Source organism: Spinacia oleracea, chromosome 2, assembly GCF_020520425.1.
Source record: "Spinacia oleracea cultivar Varoflay chromosome 2, BTI_SOV_V1, whole genome shotgun sequence".
Taxonomy (NCBI): domain Eukaryota; kingdom Viridiplantae; phylum Streptophyta; class Magnoliopsida; order Caryophyllales; family Amaranthaceae; genus Spinacia; species Spinacia oleracea.
The window spans coordinates 23,082,156-23,104,155 of record NC_079488.1 but is presented as its reverse complement, the minus strand read 5'-3'; the positions used below and the strand labels follow the sequence as shown (position 1 = coordinate 23,104,155).

Below are 22,000 nucleotides of genomic sequence, written 5' to 3'. Positions count from 1 at the left end.
GTATGACTTTGAACAGGTTCAATATGATCCTGACCATGTTTAATACTCTGTACTACTTTGAACAGGTTTTTCTAGTGTATTGCAGAAAATTTTGTGTAAAAAAAGTATTTTGCCGACCGTATTGTAAAATTACCGTCTGCAGGTAGTTTATATAGTGCAAAATTTCCGGATCACCTTCTTTATTGACTGTTTATGTTTTTAACTAAGATAAGAAATTTATGTTCAATTTCAGAGATAGTTAACGACCAGGTTTAAACTTACCGTCAGTAAATTGTCGTTTGCTTGACTATTGGGTAATTGATGATTGTTTAGATGGTCGGTAATTTTTTTTGTTTTTCCGTCCACATATTTCACCTATAGTTTGTTAGTCGGTATTTGTTCTAACTAGGGACCCAATATTTAACGATCACCCTTTAGCGACTTTAAGCAGTCGGTAAACATTTTACCTATTGTTTTTCTTAATTTTAACTATGATTTTTGTACAGACGTTAATAACGCATTTCTTATAATGTGAGTAATCCTCTGCTTTATGTTTCATAATGAACTAAAAGAAAGGGCGTACTTAATTTACAAGGCTCCCATCACTAAGGAAAGTTCTAACTGTCTAAAATTGAACTAAATTGATATGTGAATGGTTGTTATTCATCTCTAAGTCATAAGTATAATGCACAAGGATTGTTGATAAGCTGCTTGAAAAACACAATTACAAGTGAAGCCACATACACTAGGATTTTCTCTTTTTTTGTTGATAGATATTAAAATTTTAAAATATAAAGTCAACATAATTAATGGCTCAAAAAAGTCAGGATCAGATCTAATGTACAGTGATATTTACCATTTTATTGTGGCTACTCGAATAATCGAATACATTCCACTTTTATTTAACGTTGAGTAAATGAAACAACCATATAACTTTGTGTTGCCTTATTGAACGAGCAAGAAACACGACTTGATAGTTGATACTTTGGCTTAATTATTAATGATGTTAATGAACCTACAATATTGGAACCTCTTCTCCACTTCTCGCTCATCACTCTTTGTAATGGTTCTTTGTTAGCCATTGAAAGCAACATGTGTGATGTCTTTGTTAAGGTCGGGTGATAACTTACTAATCATTAACATTTTGTATAGACAACCTCAATGTCCGTGGAAGATTCAAGTGCTTACTACGAAAGACGATGTCCGTTAGAATAGTCTTCAATGTACTTATTAATATGTTACGTGTGGAAAATTGTTCCGCATAGAGGGAATATCATAACTATCATAAGTTTGATGTCTTTATATTATCCATTGTGCTTTGGGTATTGAATTAAAACGGGCCTACACAAATGGGTCAAGTGTAATTTGGGTTAATTTGAATGTGCTTGTAGTTTGGATATTCAAAAGGTCTTGCATGAACAAGGTGTATAATAAATTTATTGTGCACCAACATAACTTTTACCCAGTTTTCTCTAACTTTTACTCAGTTTTCTCTAACTTTTATATTATTAAAAGAAAAGTTAATAAATAAACATTTTGAAGTGTTAAATGATTAATTTTATACATTATTAATGATTTTAAAGAAATATTTTTTTATTAAAATGAAAATTTTTATTACTAAAAAGTAGATAACTTTTACATATATAAGGGGAATTTTTAAGCATTTTATGTCAACTTTAACTTCGGTGTACAATATTTATCGTACACCCATGTAAATAAGAATTTGGGTTGGATATTAACAATCAAAGACTAGCACGAGTTTAGTACTCCCTCCGTCCCATAATATAGTGCCTGTTTTCCTAAAATGGTGTCCCTAAATGATGTGCCTATTTCTATTTTAAACCATTAATTTTTACTTTAAAAATTGTATTTTTTGACTTTTTATTCAACCCATGTGTTTGATTTTTGTCTTTTTTAGACCTATTTATTATGTACACACCTTTAATCTTTAATTTCTCTCTCCATAAAAGCCAACTAACATGTACTTTATCTTGAAAGTACAAATAATTATTGTTTTTATTATCAATGTTATCCTTTACCTTAATAACCGTGATTTTGGTCAAACGGGCACTATATTATGGGACGGAGGGAGTAACTTTTTAAGTGGATCATATCAAACTCGCAGTTTTATTAATTCTTATTAACTGTCACATTGATTTCCTTTAAATACTTAGGGCAAAGGATTAATGTTAACCACTCTTTATTAATCTTCGTTCAAAATTAACTTTTCTTATTAATTTTGTTAATCATGTTCAATTCATGGAGGATTGATAATTTGTTGTAAATCCGTTCTAAGATTAGGGCGAGAATCAGGGGTAAATTAACGTGCTTATCAATCGGCAATTTTATCATAAAAATAAAGATTAACTCGTCATAATCTCGTTTATGTAGCTTTCATTATGCTAAATTTCTAATCTATAGCATAATATATAACAGTGTCAAATAGTTGTTATAAAAGAATCTCGAGGAAGCAAAGAATCGCAAGGAATTAAAACTGACTGGTGGCCTTCCTCTCTGCCAGGTGCGTGCACAACAGTAAACCAACAAGTACATTCGTCTTGTCAGGTGATTTAACCTTTTTTGTTTTCTTTGTACACGCGCCCGGTCGGGCCACTCCACCCAATACTACCGGGCGTAACTAGATCCTTTCCAAGCTTTACTTCCAACCATTACTTTCTTACTATTAAAATCGGTTTCGCAGTTCAATTGATTGATACATTATGAAAGGTTTATTAAGGTCCAACAAATCACGACAATGCTTAATTTTTTTTTTTTTTGATATCGGCTGAACGAACAAAAACAAAACAAAACAAAATAACTAAAAAAACAAATAAACTTAATCCGACTCTAGAGAAAAAACCTCTGAGCATACAATGCTTATTCTTTTGTACTTGAAAATCACACTTCTTTCGGGTCAACTAATGTTGGAACATGAACTATAGTAACTTGATGAGCACCAACATAGTTATTCTTTTGTGTGAATATTCTTCAATCTGGAAGATTTTGTGGTAATTTGCTGGAACAAATTCATAAATTGCTAATCAGTAGACAGTTAGCTATAGTATGATCAACTCTAATTAAATTAATGGAAGACCAACCAAAAAAGAACAAGAAGCTTACTAGTCGCAAAGTCGATCAATATACTCGTATAAGGGTGCAAGTTGTCACGTGCTGACTATTTCTAAGCCTTATGCACGCTGCCTACTAGCGTCACAGTCCCGTCGGATCACTAGTCAAGGCACTTCACCCCTTTAGCTATGCTAAGTGCGCTACGAAAATGGCTAAGTAAGGAAACTTTGTAAGCAAGAGAGTTTGGAAAGGTTTTTCTATTGCTTGAGAATGAATACACTTGTGTTGGCTAAATGTACAAATGAATGGGCAAGCCTATTTATAGGCTCCCAAGTGCCTAGAGACTTCTACTCTAGAACATTCCACACTACTCCTACAAAGAATACCCTACACTATTCTAGAATGTTCCCACTTCCAAAGGGAATCCTTTATACATGGAGGTCTCTAGAATACTCTCCCTAATCTGTACAGCAAGGTTCTAGACCCTTCCCATCTAGAACCATCATCATCCAAGCAAGCTACACACTTCCGGACCCATCTAGAAGTTTCCGGTGCACTCTCGTGCATAGCTGCTGCGAACCGGGCCCATCCGGGCCTCAAACCCAAAATCTGGCCCGACAATTGTCTTCATTGGGCCAAAATACTTTGGGCCCCCAAGTTTCAGCCCATTTGGATATCGTTTGGTCCCCCAAACGACCCACTATCCGATGGACCACCACGTTGCCCGATGGTGCCCAACGACCTTGCCGCCGCCCTTGGCGGTGCACCGCGTTGCCTTGCGATGCTTGCTGCCTTGCATGCTGCCACATGCGACGGTGTGGGAGGCCATCCGTGACATTCTCCCCCACCTAAATTCTTGACGCCCTCGTCAAGACGTCCCGTTGTGCGTGCACACGACCCGCACCATGCACCTCGTCCAATGCTTTGCCGCTGCACGACCCCAACCTTGGGCACCTCGCCCTTACGATAGGCACCATGCCTACCTTCCTTTTTCCTCCCATGGAGCTTCACACGATCAGCTGTCTCTCGTGCCCACGACCCGAACCACGCGTCCCTTTTCCTTCGACGTCCCTTGGTTGCCGTTGCACGAGCTTTCAAGGAAGAGATTCTCATGTAGTCTTCCTTGTCCCTTGCGAGTCGAATGTCGACCTCGCTGCCCTTGTGTGTGATGGTCATCACGCCATCACCTACTCGAAATGGTAGGACCGAGTCTAGGAACTCCATGCCTAGCACCACGTCCTCATCATCCATGTCGACCACCACAAAGTCGACCTTGCTCCTCCACTTCCCCAAGCGGATAGGAATGTCCCATGCTTTGCCGTACACTGGCGTTGCCTTTGAATTGACGGCCTTCATCTCGCCGCCGACCCGAGTGAACTTCACCCCTAACTTCTTGGCTGCTCCCCGCGCAAGAAAGTTGTGGGTTGCTCCAGTATCCACGAGCACCCGACACGGTTCCTCGTTCACTTCTCCATGCACGACCATCAAGTTTCCACCCGACTTGATGCCCGCTCCCTTCATTGTCGTGGGTGCCATCTCCCGTGGCACGACCTTCTCCCGCGGCCTGCTGTCCACGACCCCAACATTACGGAGCCTCAAATTGGCGAGCTGGACCTCCTCGTCCATTTGCATCGCCCCTAGCCTTCTCTCGGCAGTTGGCTCCTCCTCCGTAGTGCCGACCATGGCACTCATCTTCTCCAACTTTTGTCGGACGGGGCAGTTCCTTGCAAAATGTTCACCTTCGCGAAGATAACATTTCAAAGGCCTAAACGACTTACCTCCGTCGCGACCGTCCCTCTTTGGTTGGGCCTTGTCCTTCCCATGCTCCGCATGCTTGGCCCTCGGTTGATGCGATGCTTCCTCGTCACCTTCGTCCTCATCGAACCTCCTCCCTTTGTCCCGTCTCGAACTTGGCAGCTCATATAGGGACTCCGCCACTGCTATGGCCTCGGCAAGATCCTTGGCTCCTCGTCGCCGCACCTCTTGCTCCGCCCATCGTTGTAGCCCATCCATAAAGTAGATGAGTTGGGTCTTCTCCGGAAGATCCGATATCTCTAGCATGAGTGAAGTAAACTCTTTCACATACTCCTTGATTGATCCGGTATGCTTCAACCCACGCAGCTTCTTCATCGCAATTTCTTCGGAATTCTCCGGATAGAACTGCCTCTTGAAGTCGGCCTTGAACTCGTCCCACGTCTTGATCGAGCAAAGACCCTTCTGGATGTCCAACTCACGCCTCCTCCACCAAAGGATGGCATCCTCCAAAAAGTACATGGTGGCGGTGGAGATTCTTGTAGCATCGTCATCCAAATGCATGGCCTCGAAGTACCTCTCGATGCTCCACAAGAAATTATCGATAGCCTTCGAGTCACGCTTGCCCTCGAATTTAGACGGCTCCGGAACCTTCATCCTTGGTCCCTCCCGAATAGTAGCGCCCCCGGCTACTGCCGCCTTTAGTAGAACCACGTCCCCCTTGACGGATTCTAGTTGCTCTTTCATGACATTGTAATGCCCCATGATGGCATCCCTTAGTTGTGCCACCTCTCCCCAAAGTGTGGCAGCAACCTCATTAATGAGGACGTTCACGGCTTCCCTTGCCTCCTCGGCCGCCGCCGTAGTCCCCAACTCTAACACTTGGACACGGCTATCGACTCCCTCGATGCCTTGTCCATGACTAGAAGCAAGCCCCTTCAACTCTTCGAGTTGCTGCTCCGCAAGCCCCATGCTGTCGACGAGGTCCGCCGTCGCCAGCTCTACTTTAGCCAAGCGACCATCAAGCTCCGTGGTCGATGGCTTCCTCCTCTTGGTGGGATCCTCCACCACGCCAGATGCACCAACACTATCCTTGATCGATGCCATCCGATCAGTCCGTCGATCAGAACTTCGTCCACACAACAGCTAGCTCTTCAACGTCAACGATGTTACGTCCCAACGAACGTTCCCGCTCTGATACCACTTGTCACGTGCTGACTATTTCTAAGCCGTATGCACGCTGCCTACTAGCGTCACAGTCCCGTCGGATCACTAGTCAAGGCACTTCACCCCTTTAGCTATGCTAAGTGCGCTACGAAAATGGCTAAGTAAGGAAACTTTGTAAGCAAGAGAGTTTGGAAAGGTTTTTCTATTGCTTGAGAATGAATACACTTGTGTTGGCTGAATGTACAAATGAATGGGCAAGCCTATTTATAGGCTCCCAAGTGCCTAGAGACTTCTACTCTAGAACATTCCACACTACTCCTACAAAGAATACCCTACACTATTCTAGAATGTTCCCACTTCCAAAGGGAATCCTTTATACATGGAGGTCTCTAGAATACTCTCCCTAATCTGTACAGCAAGGTTCTAGACCCTTCCCATCTAGAACCATCATCATCCAAGCAAGCTACACACTTCCGGACCCATCTAGAAGTTTCCGGTGCACTCTCGTGCATAGCTGCTGCGAACCGGGCCCATCCGGGCCTCAAACCCAAAATCTGGCCCGACAATTGTCTTCATTGGGCCAAAATACTTTGGGCCCCCAAGTTTCAGCCCATTTGGATATCGTTTGGACCCCCAAACGACCCACTATCCGATGGACCACCACGTTGCCCGATGGTGCCCAACGACCTTGCCGCCGCCCTTGGCGGTGCACCGCGTTGCCTTGCGATGCTTGCTGCCTTGCATGCTGCCACATGCGATAGTGTGGGAGGCCATCCGTGACAAAGTGCTCCCTTGTGAACTATACAAGCTTTTCTCAAATGGGGAGGTAATTCTTCATAATCTGTTGTTGATGCTAACCTGTAACACCCCGACCTCTAATTCAATTATTAATCATAATTAGCAGCGGAATCAACCTAATCGGTCGGGACATTACCTGCCGTAACTCTCTCTTGGGAATTACAAGGCAACCATCAATCTTAAGCTATTAAATCCTCCAAAATTAACATAATAATCCTTTATATTACCAAAATAAAGTATATAACTCACTAAAAATATTTAATTAACTATTTAAAACTTAAAACATAAACTAGGTGGAAATTATTAAAGTGAAATCCTCGCCACTACTCGTTCCCATCGTTCCCAGCGGTACCTAAAACAGAAAACAAAATAACGGTGAGCCGAAGACTCAGTAACGAACTATTCTAGCAACGTAAATTCATTTCAATTCATTTTATTTAATAACACAGGGAGAATAGAATAATGTAAAACATTTAATAAGGTCCTTTATTTAATTCATTCATAACTTTAGGGTGCACATGCTAGTCGTGGCAAGTATGACATGGTGGAACGTCTTCCACGATGGACCGCTGTCCATAAACATGGGGCCTTGGCCCGAAAACATGAGAGCCTTGGCTCAATGGGCGGATGCCCCATGGGTACATGCATGACCGAGAATCGTAACCTGTGAACATATACTGCCAAACGGACTAGGAATTTCACTTTCATTTATCATGTTTTGTTTAATTTTACATTTTAGCCTTTCTACTTCAGTAGAAGTAACATAATTCCTTTAGATCATGAGATCATGATAAAACATCATTTAGATCCTGAGATCCATAAAATATCATTTCTTTCCTGGCATCATAGAGACATCATTTCATTCATGGTTTCTTATAAAGATCGTTTTATAAGAATTTCAATCAATCATATTATAATAAATAATTCAATCAAATCACATTTCATTTCCCGCAATTCATAAAACATGTCAAAGCATTCAATTCATAAATAAATCATAACATTGTATTTTCACAAACGCATTTATAAGGGAATTGCGGGTACTAGCAATAGCCGTTACCTATCTCCGCGATTTTTGCTAAGGATTTTCCTTGGTTCGTTCGTCCTGAGCTCCGAGTCCAATTTCTTCCAAAATATTAAATCATTGAATTAGTACTAAATTGATAAATAATTTAAAATCAATATTTTGTAAATCATAAATTTTATAAATAACGAATTTGTAAATAACAAATTTTAATAAAACATGATTTCAAAATTTAACGAAATATTATTATTATTAATCGAATTTTCGATCAAAATACAATTTTATAAATCGATTTTCATGAAAATATTATTTTTATTCCATTAATCCAAGCTAGTGACTTTATTTAGTTAAAACCAGAAATTAAATATGTGTATACATTTTTCTACTTGAAAAAAAATAATAATTTGATTGGAAAATAACTAAATTATCAAAATTTATTAAGGCAAGCAAATTATTAATTAGAAATTCTGAACATGCAATTCAGTTTTTAACTCACCAAGGCCCAAACCAAAATGGCCCAACCTTAGATTGGGTTTGAGGAAAATAAAATCAAGGTTTCATTTGAAACCTGATTTTGGGTTTTCTGGGAACAAGAACACGGAACAGGGGAGGGCCGAAACAGGGGAAAGGGAAGCACGAAGAGGAGAGAAGAGAGGATGGAGAAAGGGAGGCTGGGCGGCGCAGCAGGGTTGCGCCGGTGCTGGTGGGTGGTCTGCGGTGGTCGAACAACGAGCAAGAGGGAGAAAGGGGGCACGACTGGGGAGAAGCAGGGGAGTCGAGTGGTGCACGGCACAGGGGGTCACGAAGGGGAGGGAGAGCTGCGGCGGATGGCTGGGCGGCGCATCACCGTGAACCGCGCCTAGAGGCGACGGTGATGGTGGTGGTTGCTCGTGCGGTGGTGATACAGGCGAGAGAGGGAGGAGGGAGTGCGAGGGAGGCGAGAAAACAGGGGAGTTGGGGAGCGGTTTTCCGATCAGTTATGGGGAGGAGGGAGGTCGTTGGAGGCTGGCTAGGCGGCGCGGAAGGGTTGCGCCAGTGGTGGTTATGCTGGACGATGGTGGGGCGTTGCGTTGGTGGTGTTGTGAGCAAGGAAAGAGAAAAGAAACAGGGGAGGGGCAGGGGAGTTCGAGGGAGGTGGAGAGCAGGGTGAGGGTGGTGGTCGAGTGGTTGAGGTGATTGCGGTGTGGTGGTTGCGTGGTGCTGGGTGGCTGAGGCTAGGTGCAATGGTCGGTGGTTGAGCAGTGGTGGTGGTGGGGGTTAGTTTGAACCAGAGAAACAAGAGAGGAGAGGAATGGAATTGATTTTTGGTTGAATTCTTCAATCTGAATTTCTGGTTTTGAAAACATGTAGAGTAAAGGAGAAGGAGAAGAACTTGGGGCTTAAGCAAATGAATGTGGACAGATTCAAGGGAAGAGAGGAAGGAAGGAAATTGCTTCCTTCTTACTTTGTACGTGGAAAGCAAAGAGAATAAAAGAAATGGAATTTTGGCTCTTCTAAGGGCATTTTCGTAATTTCCCAAGATTAGGCTAAAATTTCTGAAATTTGTTGCCATTTTTGGAAACTACTAAAAATATAAATGTGTAGTAAAAAAAAAAAATTCTTAATAACAAAAAAAAAAAATATCGTTAACGAGACCTAAATAAATAAATTTTCGTTTATAAATTTATCGTTTAAAAATAAATAGTAAAAACGTTTAAATTAACGAAATTCGATTATTCGTAATTATTTAAAACGGAATCAAGCTAATAAATATTTTTAATTTTAATAAATTGAGTTAAAAAAAATTTCGGGGTATTACATCCTTACCCCCTTAGAAAAAGTTTCGTCCTCGAAACTGGAGCTCAGTCGAACTTGCCGATTTCTAGAAATCTTACATGACATACTTGATCGTTCTATTCGTTATTCATTGAAAACATACATGCCATAACCAATCATTTGATCTCACGCATAAGCATGATTGATACGTTACATATTCACAGAAAACATAGTGATTCGCACATTCTATTGTCCTTAGGCAACTTTTTGAAGGTATTTCATTTTCGTTTGTTATTAGGCTTCTTTGCTGCAGGGATCTTGTCGTCGACTTTCATCGCTTGATTCGTTTTGCTTTCGAACTTCGATCTTTTCTTCTACACTAAATAACTTGTTGATTACGATCGTTGCAGGGGTTCGAGTCCAATCATGTGACTAGAAATACATCGTTAGACATATGACTTTGTTACTTATCCTTTATATTCTAAGTCGACAAACCTCGGATTTTGCGGATAATGCTAAGCCATCAAGCGTGCCTTTATCACAAACAATCTAGCTCCCAGAAAACTTAGTTCAGATTACCTGGTCCTATAGACATGTCATATGTTGATTCTCTAATCTCAGTTCCATTGCAATCCTCAATCATTCATAATTCTTTTCGAAATTCTAACATTCAATGATATCGTCAACCTTATTGACAACTTAATTCTTGATAACTTATTTGTTGTACAATCCTCAAAGCTTCATGTGTAAACTCAATTTCATATTTTTCACCATAAATCATGTTGGGTCCCGCATACTATTCTTGCATAACTTCAAAATTTCTAGCTTAGCTTCCCTAACATATCTGAGAATACACTTAGGTACTTACATCCACAAAACAATCATTATGAAGGGTGCGGAAAGGTAACTCGAAAATCAACCATAACTTGAACGCTTTGAAACCTTGAATAACCTTGATTTAATTTGTGATTCGCCACTTATACAATACAAACTTGTGCTCTTTCGGCACTTTATCATTCAACCTTATTGATAGACCAATTATTGATAACTTCTTAGCTTCCTTAATAGAGGCATATCAATCATCCTTTAGTCCTTCAACATGCATTTCTTTGATTTCACTTTAACACAATGATGTTCAACATTCTCTCGCCTAAGTCAAATTCTTTCAACGATGGAGGCTCAACCCAAATCACGTGACTCGATCCTTGAACATGGCCTGGTTGAGGTATCTACATATACTCAGAATATGCGGTAAATACTTTAGCATAGATTAGTATAGGTTGTTCACTCTAGGTTGCCATTTCATAGCCTTCGAAACTACTTTCTTGCCAACATGACATATTTCGAAACTTCCTGAACTCCTGCGCTTTCCTCAAATTTGTTCCTTAGGGTTTTCCATCATTCTTAAACTATCCATAGGTAAGTTTACTAAATGTATCGAAGCACGGGTCTTAATTGTGATTCATCAAGATCTCACATACAATTGATAATCCCAAAATAATTTCAGCTAACTTTATGGTAATTGGTTTACAATCTCTAGTATGTTCTTAATAGCTCAACGAACCTTCAAAATACTTTTGCACCAATTCCATTGATACCAGATATATGACGCATAATGGTAACTTATCTTGATTCTCTGTAACACTCATACATTATCGTTTCTTTGCACATAAGATCGGGTTTCCCAAGTGACTTCTTTATGTTATCGTTCTTCAAATGATTACCTCAAATTAACTCATCTCAATGAAATCTAAAATCTTTTGTTCTCTCTAAAGGGGTCTATCATATATCCTCCTGGAAGGGTATTCGAGCACTTGCTATAGGCAACTAAAATTTTCCTTTCCCTAGTTGTCTGATAACTTCCAACTTCAATCTTTCGTCTCTTAGTTATTGTAGAAATCTACCCTCCTTTTTCAACGATTAACTGTTAATCTTCCTCATATTTGCTAACATATCATCCTTACATCACATCTTTCTAACGTGCCTGAATCTCTTTAGGTCACCTAGTACTCAACAACCTAAACATATCAACCTATTTGGTACAAACTCCGAACATATATGACAAGTAATAAATGAATGAAGGAATATCAACGAGTATAGAATAATTAGAAAAGAGAATTACAAGGACCATTGGTATCATTTCTGCCTTTCTCATGTAGTTTCGTCATAGGATCTACTTCAGTCATGGGTTTCTGAGGCATGCTAACAATGTCATTGGTTCTATGGTCGTTGTCAATAGACAATCTTTTAGTATGTGTGGCTGACGGTGACAACTCAGAATAATCCCGAACCTAATGGTCATAACTTCCACAGCGATCATTTGTTTTTAGCGCAAATCCTTAATTCGTACTTCCTTAATCTCATAATTCAAAGTTGGCCTCGCATTCAAGAAAACGTTTCCTTTATCCTTAAGGAACTTGACTTCCATAACAAATATTTCCTTAGTCTCATCAATCATAGTTGGTCTCGGTGCTGACTTAACGCATTTAAACAAACATTTCCTTTATTCTTAACAACTTAACTTCCAGGTTTTACAGATCATCTTGGTTGGCTCGTAGAAAGGTAGGATCGAATTTAGGTAAGATTTTGACTCAAGCATCTACAATAACATTTGCCTTTCTAGTAGGGTATTGTATATCAAGAACATAAGTAAGGTGGTTCTATTCAGGGACTTGGAGTTGGCAAGAGAATCATCTATGACCTTCCTGTTCCATTTCGACACATCATATTCCATGTTTAGAAGTATTAATATAAATAACAAGTCTCTTAGTTCCGGATGGAAGGCAAGGATATAGGAAATTTTGATACGTTTCTTAAGTTCTCAAATTGCAAATTTGCAATCATCATTCCCCATAAATTTGATATTCTTTCTAACCAATCGGATTGTGGGTAAGGCAACCTTAGAGAAATCTTAGATAAATTTTCGATAATCTTCAGCTAAACCCATAAAATTTCATACTTCAAGGACATTGGTTGGTCTAGGGTATTCCACGATTGCTTTTACTTTCTCATGATCAACAGATACACCTTTCTCAGAAATAATATGACCTAAAGAAACGATATTTCCTTAAGCCAGAATTTACACTTTGACGACTTAGCACATAATTTGTTTTTAATCAACATATCTAACACTTTTCTCCGATGCTCCTCGTGTTTCTCATTACTCTTAGAATGTACCAAAATATCATCAATGGAAACAACTACAAACTCATCAAGGTATGGTTTGAAAATGTGGTTCATTAAATCCATAAATACAGCTGATGCATTAGTTAACCCAAAAGGTATTACAACAAACTCATGGTGACCATAGTTGGTTCGAAAGGTTGTTCTTGGAATATCCTCAAGTTTAATGCAAAGTTGATGGTATCACGGCCTCAAACCTATCCTTAAAAATACTTTCCTACCTTGAAGTTGGTCAGACAAATCATAAATAAGGGGTAAATGATATTTGTTCTTAATAGTAATCCCGTTTAACCCTTTATAGTCTATGCATAACCTCATAGTTCCATCATTTTTACTCATAAATATGACATGGCTCCCAAAAGTGAATCACTCAGTTGAATATACCCTTATCCAAGTAATCATCTAATTGTTTCTTCAATTCTTTGCAACTCAGTTGCTGTCATTCTATAGGTGCTTTAGGAATCGGGGTGGATATTGTGATTACTTTTATGCTAAAGTTTAATTCTCTCGGTGGAGGCATACTAGGTTTCTTTTCTGGAAAACATTTGCATATTCACAAACAATAGTTGTATAGGTGATGGGTGATCGACAACATTACAAGGATAACCAGAAAAATTCACCATTGGTCAATAGGGGTTTTCAAAGCAGAGAAAATTTGAATCATTGGTTTTCTTACTAACTTAGGGAATGCAATCCTATCCTCATTTGGCATTTTGATCACACTACGCTTTAAACAATTGATGTTAGCTTCATATTCAGTCAACTAATTCATTCCCAAAATTATATCAAACGTAGATAGGTCAAAGGATACTAAAACTCGACTTTCTCTAACATCATAGGACAATTTCTAATTCACAATCACTAGGAAAGAAAACACTCATAATTGCATCGATATGGCATAATCCTCGTGCATAATGTGGTTATCATGGTGCTCGTTGCGATCCCTTGGGGACATCATTAGTAACCTCGATAGACAACATTCAGCATAATATGTCTCAACAAATTAAAGCAATTAAATCGTATAAAATAAGCCCTTTTATCCCGTTCCTACGCTCACACTCATATTCATTTTTAACTTAATTAACATGATTTTAGAAAATTCTTTTTAACCAATTCCTTAAAACTCTTTGCTTAAAGCCTAATGAATTCTATTTCGTGCGAAACCCGTAAGGTTTAGCACTTATGGTCCAGAACCTTGGCTCTGAATACCAAACTGTAACACCCCGACCTCTAATTCAATTATTAATCATAATTAGCAGCGGAATCAACCTAATCGGTCGGGACATTACCTGCCGTAACTCTCTCTTGGGAATTACAAGGCAACCATCAATCTTAAGCTATTAAATCCTCCAAAATTAACATAATAATCCTTTATATTACCAAAATAAAGTATATAACTCACTAAAAATATTTAATTAACTATTTAAAACTTAAAACATAAACTAGGTGGAAATTATTAAAGTGAAATCCTCGCCACTACTCGTTCCCATCGTTCCCAGCGGTACCTAAAACAGAAAACAAAATAACGGTGAGCCGAAGACTCAGTAACGAACTATTCTAGCAACGTAAATTCATTTCAATTCATTTTATTTAATAACACAGGGAGAATAGAATAATGTAAAACATTTAATAAGGTCCTTTATTTAATTCATTCATAACTTTAGGGTGCACATGCTAGTCGTGGCAAGTATGACATGGTGGAACGTCTTCCACGATGGACCGCTGTCCATAAACATGGGGCCTTGGCCCGAAAACATGAGAGCCTTGGCTCAATGGGCGGATGCCCCATGGGTACATGCATGACCGAGAATCGTAACCTGTGAACATATACTGCCAAACGGACTAGGAATTTCACTTTCATTTATCATGTTTTGTTTAATTTTACATTTTAGCCTTTCTACTTCAGTAGAAGTAACATAATTCCTTTAGATCATGAGATCATGATAAAACATCATTTAGATCCTGAGATCCATAAAATATCATTTCTTTCCTGGCATCATAGAGACATCATTTCATTCATGGTTTCTTATAAAGATCGTTTTATAAGAATTTCAATCAATCATATTATAATAAATAATTCAATCAAATCACATTTCATTTCCCGCAATTCATAAAACATGTCAAAGCATTCAATTCATAAATAAATCATAACATTGTATTTTCACAAACGCATTTATAAGGGAATTGCGGGTACTAGCAATAGCCGTTACCTATCTCCGCGATTTTTGCTAAGGATTTTCCTTGGTTCGTTCGTCCTGAGCTCCGAGTCCAATTTCTTCCAAAATATTAAATCATTGAATTAGTACTAAATTGATAAATAATTTAAAATCAATATTTTGTAAATCATAAATTTTATAAATAACGAATTTGTAAATAACAAATTTTAATAAAACATGATTTCAAAATTTAACGAAATATTATTATTATTAATCGAATTTTCGATCAAAATACAATTTTATAAATCGATTTTCATGAAAATATTATTTTTATTCCATTAATCCAAGCTAGTGACTTTATTTAGTTAAAACCAGAAATTAAATATGTGTATACATTTTTCTACTTGAAAAAAAATAATAATTTGATTGGAAAATAACTAAATTATCAAAATTTATTAAGGCAAGCAAATTATTAATTAGAAATTCTGAACATGCAATTCAGTTTTTAACTCACCAAGGCCCAAACCAAAATGGCCCAACCTTAGATTGGGTTTGAGGAAAATAAAATCAAGGTTTCATTTGAAACCTGATTTTGGGTTTTCTGGGAACAAGAACACGGAACAGGGGAGGGCCGAAACAGGGGAAAGGGAAGCACGAAGAGGAGAGAAGAGAGGATGGAGAAAGGGAGGCTGGGCGGCGCAGCAGGGTTGCGCCGGTGCTGGTGGGTGGTCTGCGGTGGTCGAACAACGAGCAAGAGGGAGAAAGGGGGCACGACTGGGGAGAAGCAGGGGAGTCGAGTGGTGCACGGCACAGGGGGTCACGAAGGGGAGGGAGAGCTGCGGCGGATGGCTGGGCGGCGCATCACCGTGAACCGCGCCTAGAGGCGACGGTGATGGTGGTGGTTGCTCGTGCGGTGGTGATACAGGCGAGAGAGGGAGGAGGGAGTGCGAGGGAGGCGAGAAAACAGGGGAGTTGGGGAGCGGTTTTCCGATCAGTTATGGGGAGGAGGGAGGTCGTTGGAGGCTGGCTAGGCGGCGCGGAAGGGTTGCGCCAGTGGTGGTTATGCTGGACGATGGTGGGGCGTTGCGTTGGTGGTGTTGTGAGCAAGGAAAGAGAAAAGAAACAGGGGAGGGGCAGGGGAGTTCGAGGGAGGTGGAGAGCAGGGTGAGGGTGGTGGTCGAGTGGTTGAGGTGATTGCGGTGTGGTGGTTGCGTGGTGCTGGGTGGCTGAGGCTAGGTGCAATGGTCGGTGGTTGAGCAGTGGTGGTGGTGGGGGTTAGTTTGAACCAGAGAAACAAGAGAGGAGAGGAATGGAATTGATTTTTGGTTGAATTCTTCAATCTGAATTTCTGGTTTTGAAAACATGTAGAGTAAAGGAGAAGGAGAAGAACTTGGGGCTTAAGCAAATGAATGTGGACAGATTCAAGGGAAGAGAGGAAGGAAGGAAATTGCTTCCTTCTTACTTTGTACGTGGAAAGCAAAGAGAATAAAAGAAATGGAATTTTGGCTCTTCTAAGGGCATTTTCGTAATTTCCCAAGATTAGGCTAAAATTTTTGAAATTTGTTGCCATTTTTGGAAACTACTAAAAATATAAATGTGTAGTAAAAAAAAAAAATTCTTAATAACAAAAAAAAAAAATATCGTTAACGAGACCTAAATAAATAAATTTTCGTTTATAAATTTATCGTTTAAAAATAAATAGTAAAAACGTTTAAATTAACGAAATTCGATTATTCGTAATTATTTAAAACGGAATCAAGCTAATAAATATTTTTAATTTTAATAAATTGAGTTAAAAAAAATTTCGGGGTATTACATAACCGATCCATAAATTCCGACAGGATATTTCCAAAATGTTGGGAAGCCTTTTAAGCATATGCACAATTTGTTAGAGAATGGTTATAACGGAAGCAAGAAAAACAATAAAGAACGTAAATAATGAAAACATAGATTTATGATCGTGGTTTACTAACAATGTGTTATATACATTTACATAAAAATGGTTTTGGGTCGTGTCAGGTAGGGTTTCGGACTGTGGGCCTAAACAGGTCCGGCGCACGCCAAGCCCACTCAACATCATGCTAGGTCAGGTCGGGCCAAACAGTTCATATTAGGGCCTAGGCCCACGAGTTTTCAGGCCTTCCCAGACCATCGTGCCTAAACCTAAGTTCACTAAACTTAATGTGCTTTATCGTGCCGGGTCGAGTCGTGTCGTCGTGTCGTCGTGTCTTTTCCAAAAAAAAAAACGACTCAGACCCGACCTACAACCCACGATTTTTTGCTCGTGCCGGGCCTCAGTCTGGCCCGACTCATAACCATCTTAACGTCTACCGGCAGAGGAGGCGAACTCTTTATTGATCTTGAGGAGTACATACTACAGCATACAACTACGTTATGACATAGAAAGTTTGATGGGGTGTTGCAGTAAGAAGTTTGACCGATTCAAGGCATATTCTAACAAGAATAATACTAACACTACAAGAATTTGTATTTTTAATGACAACCTAATAACGACGGGTCACAACCAAACAATGACGGAAATAACCGTCGCAAATGTCTTTTATGACGGAACACATCAGCAAAGGAACATACTTCTTTTGGGAACTCAGTGGGAAGGATTTCAACAGCTGAACATATCACGCCGTCACCTTCAATGTCATTATGGTACGACTTCTTAATTGGATCAAATCTGCAAACATAGAAGACAGTTATATAATCTGAGATCATTTGAGTTCGAATAGAAGGGTGTCAACAAACATCAGATTTAATTAAGCTTGTGTATAAAAATATAAATCATAAGTTTACAACAGATAATCAGAAAAAACTCAGAGAGCATAGTACCTAAAGAAAGGTGAGTCAATTGTGGTAGCTTGGTTAACAAACTCGATAGATCCTCCTATGTCACATGTTATATCAGCGATACCAATAAGTGGACATCTTTTTATAGTTACATCTTCAAGTTGCTCCGTTGTCAACAACTTAGGAAATTTCCGCTCCCAGTACATGCAATTCACTACTCTCGAGAAACAAACAAAAGGAAAATCAATTAACTACGAGTATGTGTTATTGGAATTGCTAGCTAGAATGCATTGACACGGCCTTGGAAGATCACGTTCCATTGTCTAAACCAGATTGACCGTAACAAGGAGTCTAACCGATGAATAAGGGTGAGTTTATCCCTAGTCTCGAGGGGAGTGTAGAGCTAAACTCTTGAGATAATGTGGTAAAAGACTACAACCAGTTTTGAATTGACTTTGAAAATTTAAGACTCACTCAAGAGTCAAGGCTCACTTAATACTCCACTTTTTCTCCAACAAAATCAAATTATGCCACATAATCATACTTTATCCTATTTAATTATCTTTTTTTTAGGAGTTCAGTTGAGTCTGTGGCGAGTCTGGGGATAATGTGTAACAATAGGGAGAGTAATTTGTGCGTTTGAATTATGAAAAAGTAGATAAAAGTTAGTGGAAAGATGATGTGGCAGAGTCTGAATATTGATGTTGACTATGAGGGATAAACTCATCCTAACAAGTACGACAAGTTAAAAGTAGACACGAGCTACACACCAATTGCAGATGCATATGGGGCAATTCTTTTATGAAAAATCGGAGAGTAACCCTCTGGATTTGAGTAGTAGTCAGCCTGAAAAACAATAGTTCTTCTGTTAGACAAAATTGTATACTAATGATTTATGGGTTTTTTTTATAGTAGTAATCAAAGTGTCACGAACACATTAGTCCGTTAGTAAACACTACATAGGAAGAGAAAATTATTAGATATACCCGGGTGCATCGTGTACCCAAGAGTATTTTTATCTCCATAGGTGGTCCCTACTCATTTTCTCCTCAAATATAAGGAGAAGATGCGAGAGGAAGCACCGTACACCTGGGTGCATATAATATTCTCTACAAAGGAAGGGAACGTAGTACATTACTTTATCAAAAACTCTGTTGGGATCTTTGGGTTCAACCATATCTTTGCTTGTTACAACACAACCATATAACACCTTAGAGCGCTGATTCTGCCATCGAGTCTGAAATATGTCAAAACTGTTAAAATGAGATTAAAAGTGTTATAACAAATGGGAGAATCAAGGAGTAAACAGAATCCCACGAACATAACCCAAATGAGAGTCCATCCTAAAACCAATTGGCCGGGAAGATGAGAAGGAGCCCACTCAGGTTACAAACTAGAAGTTATTTGCTTCATCTTCCGATGTGGAAAACAATTACTCACAGTCTCACATGCACTTACTTTCTAACAAAAAGCAACAATAATCCAAGAATGCAGAGGGAACAAGACAGTTCGCAACACTGCCTACAAACCGCGGATAATGTACATGTGACTTTAATGTTAATTTACACAGTATGGCGTCCTGCAGACAGTCTATTCATCATATGATCATGTTTTGGAAATCATATCTCAAAATCATATCCTCTTGATTATATTCTAAAACAATAAGTTCACTTTAGCAAAGATAAGTTAAGTATTTTGGAAAGATCAGACGACACAACAGCTTAACCATGTCGTGCTTCATTTTGTCTAAAAAACACTTAAGCAATATCAGACGACACAACAGCTAAGCGAACTGTAAGAGAATGAGAATAAAATTACAGTTTCAAACAGCTCCGACAGTCTGCTAGGATCCACAAAGGTATGAGGAAGTAGGTTGAATATCTCTTGTGCACCTTGCGAAACTGTAACAAATTATATCAAACTTCTTGTCAGAAACCTGAACTGAATTGTTGTGTGCCAGTTTTTTTTACCATTAACAGCGACTAACAAGGTAGAGTAATACCATTCCCCGTTCCTGTAAATACAAAAACGAGAGGGAAAATGCCGGCTGGCAATCCTAGAGTGGCGATCTCTTCACCAACATATACTACAGCAGCCTTGGCAGCAGCCAATGAAGGATACATGTAAGATAAACCTAGGGCAAGGAAGGGTGTTGAATATCCAAAACTCAGATAACCTGCAAGTTTGTTGAAAATAAACGTCATCCACAGCAAAGTAATATAACAAAGAACGCGTTGGTGCTTCAATATGAACAGAATCAACAGATATTCGAATAGATTTATAGGCAAGGGACACAGAGTTTTCCCCTTGATTGTTAACCATATATCATTCCAGCACTTCCAGCATATTTTCCAAATGCAAGTTTCCTTTTCCCATCACCCCCAGCAATGAGCTCATAATCAAACAACGTTGCCATTTCCGCCATAATCTGTAAAAGAGTACATAACACAGTATGACAATTCGTTTGGTGGGTGATCAATAATCATTACCACTTGCCCAATAGGCCGGGAGAATACATATATACTTCATATGTATTACATTAGGCACGACATTACATACCTTGCCTAGCAAAGGCACGCTTTCTTGCTGTCCTTTGTGGGTATGTGAGAAGAAGGCATAAGATTTGTAAGGAAGTATCATCTCTAGCTGCAATCAAATGAACAAGTTATGTCATTTTTCGCAAAGAATGCATCTGATAAAATAAGGTGATGTTTGGTTGCAATTGGGAAGTTATATTTCCCTTGTATTTGTAATTCTTATATGTTTTGACTTCCTAGGAATTGAGTATTTTTGTTTGGTTGAGCATAGGAAGTTCTACTTACCTAGGGAGGACTAGATAAGCAACTTCCCCCATTTTGGGCGAAGTAGAACTTCCTAGTAACTTTCACTTCCTATGCACATGTCAACCAAACAAGCTCTTTGCACTTCACTTCCTAGGAAATGAAACTTCCCATGTATTAAAATGTCAACCAAACTAGCCCTAATATTTGATAACTAAACAACCACTTATCTCCTACAACTTTACGTACTTTAGGTTGTTTAACGCCAACAATGAGTACCATTAATCAATGTACGTACCTTAGGTTGTTTAACGCCAACAATGAGTCCACATTCCGATAAGTCCTCTGATACCTCACAACCAACCTCCTCATAGAGAGCATCGTGGTATATTCTCTTCGAAGAAGGCTGTAAAATTATCCGGGTCACGCTACCTCCATTATGTTTTCCATTGTGTAGGAGACGAGCGCAATGAGCTGGTGTTAAAGGACTTCGTCTCTCCCACTTGTTACAAGTCTCCGAGAGTATTCCCACCACACCATTTCCAAGCATGGTGTTGGTGTCTCTACAAAACTTGGTTAATGTAATAAGTATTATTGTAAGATTTTGGATAAAGAACCGTAAGTAATACACCGTATTTTGGATTATATACCCGAATGTACAATGCTTATTGTGCACCCTGATAAACATTAATTCATTGAGCATGCAATGAACATGGAGAATGACTTCAATCACTACAAGAAAGCGCTTGATTACCAACTGCTTTTACCGACCGCCAAAAAATTAGTCAGTAAAAAAAAAAATTAGCGACCGTTAAAAAACCAGTCGGTAATTTACCGACCGAAAATTGAGCGGTCGCTAAATTTTAAGTTTACCCACCGCTTTTAAAGCAGTCGGTAATTTATCGACTGCTTTTTCTTGTATTCCGACTAAAGAGCGGTTGGTAAAAATCCGACTATTTCCAAAACTCATTCAAAATTTTAATTACCGCCTATTTAATATCTCCAACCATATAAGCGGTCGGTAATTTTTTAAAGGAAAAAAAAGAGATTTGAGTACAATTTGTGACCAACTTCATTCAGATCTACATTTCAAAATAAATAATAAAAAAAAGCTTCACACCCAGCGAAGCACCTCGAGGCGACGAACCTGCTGGGCGATTTGGGCTGCCGGCGACGAACCTACCACTACCGGCGACGCCCCTCCCACCTGCCGGCGACGCACCTTCCCAGCCCGCACTACCACACTTCCAAAAACCCGCCACAGCCCGCACTACAGCACTACCGCCACCCGCCGACGCTCCTTCCCAGCACAACCGCACTACCGTAAAATCTGAGCAACCTCACTACCGCACAACCGCACAACCGCACTACCGCACAAACTAAATCTGGTGAGTTGTATTTCTGCTTTTTTTTCTCTCTGAAATTAAATATGTTATTGTTTTTATGAATTTATTTTCTTTTTAGATTGTGGTGTGTACTTGTTTTAGGTTGAATTTCTGGAATTTTGTGAAAGAGGTTGCTTTAGTTCTTGATGGTGTTCA

At 39.2% G+C, this 22,000-nt stretch overlaps 2 long non-coding RNA genes and 1 pseudogene across 2 annotated transcripts; all 3 read right to left on the bottom strand.

The window, feature by feature from the left end:
* Positions 1–6,572: 6,572 nt before the first annotated feature.
* LOC110799532 (alpha-aminoadipic semialdehyde synthase-like) lies at positions 6,573–21,429 on the bottom strand (annotated as a pseudogene).
* On the bottom strand, positions 6,899–9,346 carry LOC130467772 (uncharacterized). Its single transcript, XR_008927568.1, has 3 exons — positions 8,283–9,346; positions 7,823–7,887; positions 6,899–7,117 (listed from the first exon to the last, which is right to left on the bottom strand). It is a non-coding gene; the product is annotated as an uncharacterized lncRNA (long non-coding RNA).
* LOC130467773 (uncharacterized) lies at positions 13,439–16,323 on the bottom strand. The gene is made up of 3 exons (XR_008927569.1): positions 15,395–16,323; positions 14,935–14,999; positions 13,439–14,229 (listed from the first exon to the last, which is right to left on the bottom strand). It is a non-coding gene; the product is annotated as an uncharacterized lncRNA (long non-coding RNA).
* Positions 21,430–22,000: the final 571 nt, after the last annotated feature.